The sequence below is a fragment of the Aythya ferina genome (genome assembly GCF_964211825.1).
Source record: "Aythya ferina genome assembly, chromosome: Z".
Classification (NCBI taxonomy): Eukaryota; Metazoa; Chordata; class Aves; order Anseriformes; family Anatidae; genus Aythya; species Aythya ferina.
Genome location: NC_140299.1, coordinates 36636417 through 36648907, shown reverse-complemented (window position 1 = coordinate 36648907; position 12491 = coordinate 36636417). Strand labels below are relative to the sequence as shown.

The 12491-nt window shown below is 42.8% G+C and overlaps 1 protein-coding gene across 2 annotated transcripts in view; it reads right to left on the bottom strand.

Moving 5' to 3' along the window:
* Positions 1-12209, bottom strand: part of DENND4C (DENN domain containing 4C) — a 67408-nt gene extending 55199 nt beyond the window's left edge. The window contains exon 1 of one of the 2 annotated variants that reach the window (XM_084504904.1): positions 12061-12209. The gene's annotated coding sequence lies outside the window, so the exon portion shown is untranslated. The remainder of the gene's footprint in view (positions 1-12060) is intronic. The other variant, XM_084504903.1, reaches the window with a different exon arrangement.
* Positions 12210-12491: the final 282 nt, after the last annotated feature.

The following is a 12491-nucleotide window of genomic DNA, read 5'->3' as shown; positions in this document are numbered from 1 at the left end:
TTGGAATTACTCTGTCGAGACAAAAATAAACTACTGAAAACATTATATTTGAAATAAAAACATCACATTTTTTTAACTGTGTTTTTAGTCAGATTTTTTTTTTTGAGATTGCCAGCAAAACCAGTTACTGTTGCTGCAAAACTGTGAGCCAATGATATTATGATATATAAGCTTGTGTCAAACACAGCAATGCTTTCAAAGTGAAGTTGTGCAGTAACAGCTTGAACAGCTATTTATGAATTACAACTGACTGAAAATGACACTCAGTTAACAGATCCTGTGACCCAGGACGGTCACAAGCGTGAAAATGCCACTCAGAAACATCTTACTTTGACGGGGAGGATTGGGGCAGTAAGAAACAAAACCTACACCAGTCTCTCTCTGCCATACTCTATAGTTCATTTTTTCTATTGCACAGTAATTCCAAGTTGTCCAGTGGTATAAAAATTGGAGTGGTTACAGACTGCGAGGCCAAAACACAAATTCTGAAGTGACCTACAGGGACTGGAAGAGAAACAGCTGGAATCAATGAAAGCAAGTTTGGTACCAGTAAATGAAGATCTATTGCCAAGGACAGAAAGCAGAAATGGAAAAGATGTGAGAAGGGAAGAATGATAATCAGCAAGCAGTTCAGCTATACTCATTTAATAAACCAGTCTCATCTTGTTTTATCAGTGTTGTATCCAAACTGTTCTTTAATGTAGCAGAAAATAACTACTCCAGACACTGGGCAGAAAGAGTCCAAAAGAAAAAATTATTAATAAAAATATTATAAGAAGATTAATAAGAAAGATAACAATGCTAGTTCTCAGAGCAAGAAAAGTACATTATAAAATGTACTTACTGCCCAGTTGCAAGCTTTAAAGGTTAGCCATGCTCAGTTTTATGTAATGACTGAAACATCTGCAGCCCTGGAAACATTCTTTGTTAGAGAAGGCTTTCTGTAATTGGAAACTCTGCTGGAGCAAAGCCAAATATAGTAGCCTGAAACAAAAATAAAACAGTAAAGAAAAAGTCAAGAGACAATAGTCCAGTGGTTAAGTGCCCTCTGGGAGCCCAAAATCTCCTAGACTGTTTTTCTGGTAGCTTCTTGGGCCTTTTTTTTTTTTTTTTTTCCTCTGAGCGGGCAGGGCTGGACTGCATTTTGTTTTTGAGAACTCGAAAGGAGAGAGGAAAAGATGTTCTGTTTCAAAAGCATCTCAGAGGTCACCCACAAGTTCTGTTTACCAGGCACTTGAAAGTTAAGTATTAGCATTGGAACTATTTTGCCAGAATCATCCTTCAATTTCATTTCTGCTAATGGTCCACAACACAATCAACCAAATGCTTCTTGAAATCTCCATAAACAGGGCTCCACAGACCTAGCGTGTCTCTTTCACTGGCTTTGAAGGAACACTGGTTTCCTCGTTTTTATCTTTTGGGGAAAAAATGCTGCAGGAGGCTGTAGACTGTCATTCTTCTCTCTCGATCTCTCCTCTGACATCTTTATCGCGTCAAACACAAGCTCCTTCGTCCACACTTTCAGAGCTTCAGAGCCTATCCCCACCCCACTAAACACCCCCAGTTATCAAGAGGATGACTCACATTTCTATTTGGCCTTTGACGGCAGCCTCAAATCACTCAGTTTCACGTCAGCATTTTCATTCTTTCTCTGCTGCTTTTCAAGCTTGGCAGGAGTTTATTAACACTTCAGAAAGTCTGTCTTTTAATCCTCTTGCCAATTCCTCATTAAGAAACACTCTTTTGCCAAGATGGCTTGAAAAGGCCCAAACCACATGCTTGATAGAAGTTAGAATATTCATGTCTTTTGTTTTATGCTTCAGCAGTAAGGAGCCCAGTGGAGGAAGTGTCTTTCTGTTCTTCATGCAGCACCAGCCATATCATAATCTTGATCTGCAGCATGGTTTTGCAGTGAGGGTTTGCACCAGCACATCTGCAGCAAGCGCGGAAGGAGTATGAGCTAGGCCTCAGAGCGACTCCTCTGCAAGGTGACCTGTGAAGTGGCTGAGGTAATGAACTTACTACAAACACACAGCGTGAAAAGCTTAGGCAGGCGTGTAATGCCTGAAATCGTGTGCCTTCAGTTTTCAGAACTGCTTCCTGCATTGTCAAACGTTGTATCAAAACCTCCTGAAGATAAGCCCTTCGTTTAATATTTAACATATTCCTAGATAAATGATAGTAAAAAAAAACCGATCACGGCAACCTCAGGAAGTACAGTAACAGGCAACAGTTGCCTCTCATGCTTTTTCTAACTTATTTTGAAGGATATTCACGAGAAGATCCATGCAGCCGCACTCCAAAACTCCAAAGGCCAGATGAAAGGGACCAAAGCCACCCAGCAGATATGAAAGGGATCTCAATATTAAAAGTATGGAAATGGAAAAACGTTTACAAATAAAAGTCATCAAGTAAAATGCGTACCTTCAAAGCATACATTAGAAGTGACTCAAACTCTTCATTACGACTGTAACTCATTCTCCAGAATAAACATGAAAATATTACCAAAGTTCATTCTGACAAAAGTAATTTTTATTCACAGTCAAGAAAGTTATTCTATGGAAAATCCGATGCATATTTTCTCATTTCTTTTATGCTAAAATGATCAGTCACTTGTGAGGCAACAAAAACATCTAATTTCTACCACAAAACCAAAAAAATCTTTTCCCCCTTTCTGAATTCTGCAATATATTTTAATAAATGTAGACTTCCATCTCTTGAAAGCCCTTAGTTACTAATCCTTGTTTCTTGTTGTGCTCAGTTATATTCCTGAGCATATACTCAAGAAAACAGAGTATTTGAATCCTTTAAAGCCTGAGCATGTCGCAAATGCAAGATTATTAGAGTTTTGAAATGATGCTGTTTATTATACAAACTCCTGAAGAAAACAGTTGTGAAAGATTATGTATTAGAAAGATGCTACTACTTGCACAGATGAATGTATCAGTAAATATTTCCCTCAAGCAATTAAAAAAAAAAAAAAAGCTGTTGAAGAACAGCAAACTGAGATTCTTTCTGTCATTAAATCCTATCATTCAAACAACGGCAAGTAAATGTGTAGGTTGATTACACATATTTTGACTTTCCTTGTAATATTATTATCTAACAATCAAAATACCTATGCTGTATTACTCAGTGGTAGAGTTCTCAGGCAAGACATCTACAGGAAAGTGATTTTATACAGACTTTAAAAAAGTAAGATTGCTTAAGTTGGATCTTACAAAGAATATACCAACACACACAAAGATCAGGGAAGAAAAGATAACTTTAAAATAAATCAGCCAACATTACAAGCAGTATCCAACGTATCTGTCTAAAAATCTGGAAAATATCCATTCAGAGAACCTAGAAGTTACATATGATAGGATTCTGAAAGCAAAGTTGGTTATTAAGTCATACTCTATTGTGCACAGCGTGGATTTACTGTTTAATCCTGTTGTGCCCCTCATACTATTGTTATTACCCTATTTGAAATAGCTATTTCTGTCAAAGTTTAAATTATGAACTTGTCTTTAAAGTGCTTATGTTAACATATGCACTCCTATTTAGAATGCTGTTCGTGCATGTTTTTATGTAGTAAGTGGTTTAGTAACACATTAAGAAGAAAGGAAGCATGTCCCCTTAGAAAGAAAAAAATCTGTTTTGTTTCCTAAAGAAGGCTACGGCAATTGTGGATGTAATTTACTATTGCCAGCATTTGTATTTCTAATTAAATCATCTTGGAAAGGTCAAATTCAATTTAGAGAACCAATCTCTTTCTTGTTTTTCTCAAGGCTGATAAAAAATTCAAACAGACAACCTTTCCCAAGATTTATTTCCCCGCACAACTCACACAACAGCACAGACCCATCACTAAAGCCAATGCCTGGTTACAGTGGCATACACACAGGCATGAGGCTACATTCAGGGTGGACTGAAATTCAGAATTTCTCACTTTGCAAAATCCACCATGCAGTTATTTAACGTATTACTGTCTGCAGTAAGACACAGGTTGGCCAACAGTTACATAGTGAGAGCATTTCAGTCCCCGCTCAAAAGAAAGGAAATCACACAGACCTCAGTAACACTGTTTTAATGCTTTCAATTCTGAGATTTTTTTTTTTTTTTTCTTCTCGCTCTGTCATTTTTTGACAGGGTGCAGGCAGCACCAACACTGAGCACTGACAAAAAAGGAACACAGATAGAGTCATCTGCAGTAACTTTGAACTTAACAACCTGAACAACTCAAAAGCAAAGTATTTTAATGCAGATGTTCAATCCAGTCGTCTTCCCTTAGAGGAAAGTCAACACATAGAACAGAGGTGTGAAAACTCCTCAAGGATTAAAAAAAGCTGGGTAGGATGACTAAATGTTCACAGCAAAACCTGAAAAATGTTTTCTTCTGCAACTCAGAGATTTCTGTTCAAGACAAAGTCAATAACCACTGAACAAAATACACTGCCGAATAACACCATAGTTTTTTGTTTGTTTGTTTGTTTTTTAAGTGAAGGGGAAAATAAATAAATATACAGATAGATAGATCACCAGCAGTATGATCCATCAAGTTTGTCTCAAGTATTGTAGGCCACTTTTCAAGCTTTGGGGCCTTTACAGCACAGGTAAAATACCTCCAATGCCAACAAAGAATTTTCACTTCTGTCAAGCAAGCATACCAGTTCAGGATGAGATTTTTTAAAAGGTTCAAGAGACAAAAGGCATTTGAGGCTCAAAGTATAATTTTCTTTCTCAGATTTGTTCATCATCTGGTTCTACAGCTAGAAAAGCAGTCTAAAGTTAGAGGAACAACTTATTTATAGATTTTTTTTCCCTCCAAACAGAATCACTTAGTTCAGAGAGATTAAGAAGCAAAGGTTTTGAGGTTAACAGTGCAAACAACATACGTGTACTGTGAATCTCACAGAAGAAAGGATAAAAACTATAAAAATGACTATGCGCAGCATTTCTTCTGTTTTCTTTAAATTAAACTGAAATGTCACATTAGTCATTACATTCATGGTGAATGAGTCATCATAATCCAAAGGAACTTAAGGCCTTCACATGTAATTATCTTACAAGATGACATCTACAGCAAAAGTATATATACCACGGTTTGAAAAAGACACTGCCTTTTTAAAGAAAGCATGAGGCACACACTAGGTGTTTTTTGAAAACAGAAACTCTTTGGATTACCTATTCCTGCACAACTTTCTCCTTCGTTTATTAAGCCTAATGCTAATGGCTTAGTTTTTCCCTAGAAGAGTTGTACCAGCGTAGCCAGAAGTGAAAAAAAAAAAAAAAAAAAATTATTTTCAGAGACATACAGGTATTATAGTATAAGCCCCAGAGCAGGTACACCACCGTCAGCAAAACCAATTTTTTGTTTGCAAAGCTTGTTTCTACTTATGACTTGTGATTTTCTTGTACCAGTAAGGCTTCGAGTTTGCTTATGTAGTTTATTAGTATAGAAGACATTAATGATGCTCTTCTCCTATTTTATCCAGAGAACAAACAAACAACAACAACAAAAAAAGATAGTGAGAATGACTACTTCAAGCCTAAGGTAAAACCAAGAGAAATAAAAAAATAAAAATAAAAAGTTCAGTAAGAATGCATCCCCAAGATTATGCATAATTTTAAGGTCAGAAAAAAGTCTAGTCTTTCACTGATGAGTTTAACTGCGAGGATCAACTTCAAGAGTCAAATTAACGTTGTATGGGTGACTGGTAGACTTGCTTTATCTGGTTTAATCAGAACTCTGAGAAAACAGTCACATACTTATGCAGTTAGGAAGTTCTCCCTTTTATGTCCTGCTTACCCTCTAATATTCAGAACTGCAAACAAACCTGGATGAGGCATAATGCGCCAGTAAAACATTTTAAAATTCTACTCAGTTCATTAACAAACCACATCTATACATCACAGTGGATCATGATTTAGAAAGCTTTCAAGCAAGTGACTTTATTCTTCCTCCTCCTGCTATATCCAAATTTTAATTTGTAGATGTTTCTGGGACCTGTTCAGAAAAGAAAACCTGACCTCAAATGGTTAGCTTTCCTAAGTTCCTTCTACAGGACCTGGAAAGAGAAGCTTCAAAGGATAATTCAGAGCAGCTACAGTGAAGCTTATACTAGAAATTGTTCCCTAAGAAGTAAGCTGTGAACAGCAGAGGAAGAAAGGAGACAAGAAAGATGGGTCTCCCTAACCTAAAATATACTTCTTTAAATATTCCTCTCTTTAGTCACATCCTCAGTGTCTTCAAAAACTTAACAGTTGTAAGATACATCCTTTACGTGCATGAAACATTTCTCAGGCTACCCATACCCTTGTAGGGATTTCATCTGGTAAACATACAGCATACTTTCAATCACTTTAGGAATCTTGGAAAAGATATCATCTGTGCTTTCAAAAAGAAAACAAAACACACACACAAAACTCAGTATAGCTGGGTTCACACTACCTTCAAGCACAACAATTTTCTGCCACTTACATGCAGATATCCGTCAGTTTATATTCTCATTAGGGTCATTCACTACTCAAATTCATTACGGCCAGTTACACTCAAAATGTAATTGGAAGAACTCAAAACGTAAAGAAAACGAAGACATTGGTCTAAATTTTTCCCTGATCTAGTCAAGCTGCTGCAGTTACTTCCAAGGATGGCTGGTCGATCAACTATCGAAAAAACTGGCCACACCTGTTTGCAGATTTTGCAATAGCCCCATTCAATGATTAGAGTAACTGACTGAACTACCTGTTGCTGTGACTCAGCAGTTTGCCTTATGTTTCCTTTCTGTAAGTCTCTATGAGATGAAGACAGACATCCTGCAGAAATTTCAAGGCTTAAACATCTAGATATAGTTTGCCTCGATTTCTTGATTTTCCTGAAACATTAAGTGCTTGAATGTCTTTTTCATCACATGCTGCTCCTAACTGCTCTCTAGTTGTTGTACTCTTCCCTACATTCAACCACATTTTTACATCTTCTTATAGCAGAAAGAGTTTCCACATTATAGAGACAAGACAGGAAGACACCTTACTTGCAAGATTGAAACCTACATCAGGTTTCTTATCTGGGTGAGAATCTAGTTTCTTCCCCAAAGAACAACAAAGAAGGCTAGAGCCATGCTATGTGACACCAGGAATAGCACCGCTGGGTTAGGAGGGAAGTTTTGCTTTCACCAGTAACACAATGCCCCAACGCGAAGGACTCGCAAAGGGGAAGAGGAGCACTGAAGAATGCATCAGTGACTGGACTTCAGCTTAAGCGTTACTGATCAAAGACTGTAATTAATTAGAAAGGCAAAAGCTATCACTGAAATGAGTAAGTCTGGGGAGAAAGAAAAAAACATGGGGTTCTTTGCCTTGCTAGTGAAAAACAGCTATTTTTTGTAGTAGAGCTGCAATTCGTTCAGAACTGGAAAACACTTTCATTTCAAGAGGAAGAAAGCTTCAACTACTTTGGAGACTTGTAATTGTAAACTCAGCTTTTGCTGCCAGAGTTGAACAGCTTAATTTGCAAGTCAATCCCTGATTTACACTATTTGTAACATCTTTTAAACAGAAAAGCACAGGCTTTTGGTTGATGTTTGAAAAGCATCAAGTCTCTTTAGAGACGTTTTTGAGAGCAAAGGAAAGGAACTGTAATGTCGCAAAATGAAGACAGGCCAAAGAAGAGTCCGGCAGAATTGCCTCAATGTATTTAACTGAAACAAAGTAAAAGGAATGTTTCATGAGATGCAAGCCAATCTTATTCATCAAACTGTAGGTATATTTTTCTTGTTCTCTGTACCAACAACCCTGAGATTGTTACTCTTTACTATTCAAAAAAGAGTCACATGCATAAGCAAAGAATAGCATTATAATCTTTGGTACTCTAAAAAACATCTTTAAGTTTCCTGTATGCCAAAGCCGACGGTAAACATCAGGACCCCAGATACACCCTTGAAGAACATTTAAGAGAAACACAGGAGTACAGCAAGATATTAACCAAGCCTCAGCCTTCTGCTCTATCCCACTTTGGAACGTATGCCCCAGTGTATTCCTAAAACCTGAGAATATGTTCGCATGCACATATTTTATGACAGAGGTAGTCACAAGAATAACTAAACAACAAGCAGTCCCACTCCACCAGAACCTATTTCACAGCCCAGAAACTGTCTTGAACTCACCTTTTCAGGCTCTAACAACTGTTTGCACAGAAGCCAATGTCAGCCTTCAGCTCCACGACTTTGCAAAAACAAAGCATGGTCATTCTCATCACACAAATGGATTTTTTCCAGCAACAGTAATTCTTTACCACACAGGAAAAAAGCAGCATCACATTTTTATATAACCAAGGACAAGAATTTTGCATATCAGAGTTTGTGAGGGGGATGATTTTTGTAGCAAGACGGAAGCTAAGAAGTAGATCAAAGTCCAAAGACTTCAGTTTGCAGTCTCACATAAGCACTATATGAGGAAAGCAGGTCTTGTGCTGCAGTGTAGCAAAGTGATTCTCATTTTACAAATATGATTAAGCAGTAATGGACAACTACGTGGCAATTCGCATAGGAGGCAACTTAATAACATGACTGTGAACCCCATTTTTAGAGCTTGTCCACACCAAGATGTTGAGTATCTTGAATATCATTCAAGACAGTGACATGCTTCAGGTTGACAAGCAAACACAAGAAAAAAAAAAGTTCCACCAGCCAAATTTCTACAGCACAAATTACCTCTGAACAAAAAAGAAGCCAAGTTAGAGGTTACAGATGCTTTTTGCTGCCTTTTTCCACTCAGAACTGACTGCAACAGGAAAGGAGGCCCTGCAATGTGAGAACAATATATAGACTACCAACGACATTAAAGTTTACACACATACTGAATGCTCTATGCTTGTAGCTGCCACTGAAATTTATCTGTAAACTCTACGAATAAGAGAGGCTATCTTTTACATGACAGTCAAAAGACTACCTTAACTTCCTCTTGAATGTTTGGCAATTATACCTTTCCCACCTCATTCTGCTAAGACTTTATTCCTTCTTTATATTTAAACAAACACAGATCTGCACATCAAAGCTACCTTTGGAACTTACTTGTCCTTAAAGCATACCAAGGCTGAACTCCAAACACACTTCTCCAGTGGTCAAAGACAGACCAAAGAAAGACCACATTTATACAGATTCTGTTCCAAGCACTGTATTTCAACAATACGTGCCACTGCTACTCGCTATGAAAATTCATACATGTTGAATGAGAGGGATGCTATCCATATTGTTACTTGTATATCCCAATTTTGATCAAGTTAGATGGTTAGCACAGAAGGAAACATCTTCACTCATAAGAGATTACAAGAGTTAATCAGAAAGAAATCCAATACACAACCTTTGATTATTCAAACACTCAAGCAAGAAAACAAATGTGCATGGCCCAAGATCTCATTACAGTTACTTTAACCAACCTTAACCTAAGAAGAAACAGTCGAATGTAATGTTATCCTTATCCATTTATATTTAAGAAAATGTCCATCTTAATTTAGAAGCCAATTAAAAGAAAATGCAATTCTTGTTATTTTTACAGCTATTACTGCTATGCGTGCTAGTAACCATTTTAACATAGATATCTGAAGTATCGTATATTGGTTTCCCTCCTGGATTCTTCCATTGTACTACTGTCCTGGTTTCAGTTAGGATACAGTTAATTTTCCTCCTACTAGCTGCTAGGGTGCTATGTTTTGGCTTAGGATGAGAAGAGTGCTGATAACACCCCGATGTTTTAATTGTTGTAGAGCAGTGCTTACACCAAGCCAAGGATGTTTCAGCTTCTTGCTCTGTCCTGCCAGTGGGCAGGCTGGGGGTGCAGCACGAGCTGGGAGGGGACAGACCCAGCACAGCTGACCCAAACTGGCCAAAGGGGTATTCCATACCATCTGGGGTCATGCTGAACAATACACAGGGGTGGCTAGCCGGGGTGGGAGGGCCAGCTGCTCAGGGATAGGCTGGGCATCAGTCAATGGGTGGTGAGCAATTGCATTGTGCATCACTTGTTTGTACACATTATTATTCTTAGTACTATCATCACTATTGTTATTATTATTTTCCTGTCTTATTAAACTGTCTTTATCTCAACTCACGGGCTTCACTTTCCCATTTCTCTCCCCCATCCCAGAGAAGGAGGGTGAGTGAACGGCTGTGTGGTGTTGAGCTGCCGGCCGGGTTAAACCACTACAACGACTCAAGACAGAATGCATTACCAGCATATCAGATTTTTACCACTGGAATGGTAAAAAGCAGCCAGCCAGCCCATTATTGAAGAACTTATTAAAAAGACTTACAGTCATCATACATAATAAAAGTATATGCTATCTAACAGGATTTTGTGTGTGCGCGTGTGTGTGTGTTTTGTGTTCTTTGAGACAAGCATTTGAAATATATGCGCTAGTCTCGTTAGTCACTTAAGTTTGGTTATAATGGCCTTCAGAAAAAGTACAAATTGTCATTTTCCAAACACATATGAGGTAATTTGCATTCCATCATTATTTTTTCCCCTAAAGCACAGAGAATGTTTACTCCCTTAACTTCTGGCATACTACATTTAAAAGAGGGATGCAGAAACTTTCACTAACCTTGAATTTGGTAAACACAAGAAAAGAGCTATCAGAGGTAATTAAAAGCAAATAGCTTTCTTTTTAGCAACATCTGCAGGCTCAGATTTAGCTTGATGAGCTATAAGTCACAATAAGCCCAGAAAATACTACAAATAGAGGGGAATACTAGTCCCTCAGAAGTCACACGGATGCAGCTGAGAGGGGAAAAAAGCAGAGAGGCGGTCAAATCGAACACGCTGTTTGTTTACAAGCTAAGCCCTGGTGTGGCAGGGCTAAAAGCTTAGCCACGGGCGTTAAGTTTGGAGCCAGCGCAACAGCCCGCGTTCGGATACGCTTGACCACAGCGGATCCCCGGAGCAGCAGATCCCCGCAGCCCAGGCATTTGATCTCGGAGCGGCCTGGCTTGGCAGGGCCCTCGAAGATCGCCTCGCGCCAACGCCCGGTGTGCGCTCCCCTACTTCTGCCCGGGTTCTGAGCCCCTTCTGCGGCAGACGCATCAACGACACGTGAAGCGGTGCTTGAACCTTTGGGAAGGGGACGCTTGGCGCTGACAGGCGCCTGGCTCAGGCTGCGAGCCGCGGACAGCCCCGCGGGCGGCCTGTCCCCGCTGCCCCCGGCCGGCGCTGAGGCAGCGCCAAGCCGCGGGGCCCCCCCGGCCGCGCCGCTCCCGCCATGACGCGGTGCCCGCCTGCCAGCCATGGCGCCGCCCGCCTCCATGTCGGCGCAGGGCAGCGGGCAGCCCCCACGCCGCTGCGCTGCCCTCCTTACAGCTCGGCCCCGCGCACAGAGCCGGGGGGTGCCCGGGGAAGGGGGGAAAAAAAAAAAAAAAAATGGGGCAAAGGAAGGGCGGGAGGTGCCCGCGGGGCGCTCACCTGCGCCGCCGGCCACCTGCGCCCTCCCCGCGGCGCCGCCGCCCCGCCGGGGCGAGGGCCGGGCACGGTCCCGAGGGACGGGCGGCCGGCCGAGGGGGAACACGGGAATCGGGGATAAGAGCGAGGGTTTTAACAGGAGAAAAAAATAATAATAATAAAAAAATAATAATAATAATAAAAAAAAAAAGAGCCGAGAACACGCCCCCGCCCTCCCCGCCCTGCGCGGTGCAATGTCTGGCCGCGGCGCAGAAGCGCTGCCGGGGCAGGAGGAGGGAGCCGAGCCCTCGCCGGGGCTGGGGGAAGGCTCCGCGCCTCCTGCCCTGCCCTGCCCTGCCCTGCCCGGCCCTTCCCTTCCCTTCCCCTCCGCCGAGGAGGAAAACCCCGGAGCGAGGGGCGAGGGAAGGGGCTGTGGGGCCGGGCCGGGCCGGGCAGGGCGCTCCCCGCTGCGCGGCCGGTGCAAGGCGGGCACGGCGCCGGCTCCGCTCCGCTTCGCTCCGTCCCGCCGCCTGTCAGGCCCCCTGCCCCCCGCCTGCCCTCCTCCTGCCCCGCTGCCCGGCCCGGCCCGGCCCGGCCCGGCCCGGCCCGGCCCGGCCCTGCCTCCCCTCTCCCCCCGCGGCCGCTCACCTGCCCGCAGCCGCCCCGAGGGTCGCGGAGCCTCGCCCCGCTCCTGCCGCCTCAGGAGCAGCCGGAGCCGCCGCCGCCGCTCCCGCCCGCGGAGGAAGCGGCCACCATCTTCCCTTCTCCCCCGCAAACGCCTACAGGCGGCTCCAGGGCCCGCCCCGAAAGGAGGCGGTGGCGGCGGCGGCGGCGGCCGGGACGGGGGAGCGGGCACGGGGCTCGCCCGGAGCCGCTGCTGCGGACAGGGGGCGCCCGAGCCCGGAGCCCCGAGCCCCGTGCCCCTGCGCCCGGTCGCCGCCCGCACGGGCCCCGCAGGGCGAGGGGCGCGGGGCCCCCTCGCAGCCGGCGGCCAGGTCAACCGGCCGGGCGCGGGGAGCTTGCGAGGGGGGTGCACACGCCAGGGTCTCCCAGCCCGCAGCCGGCTTTCCTGACAGGAT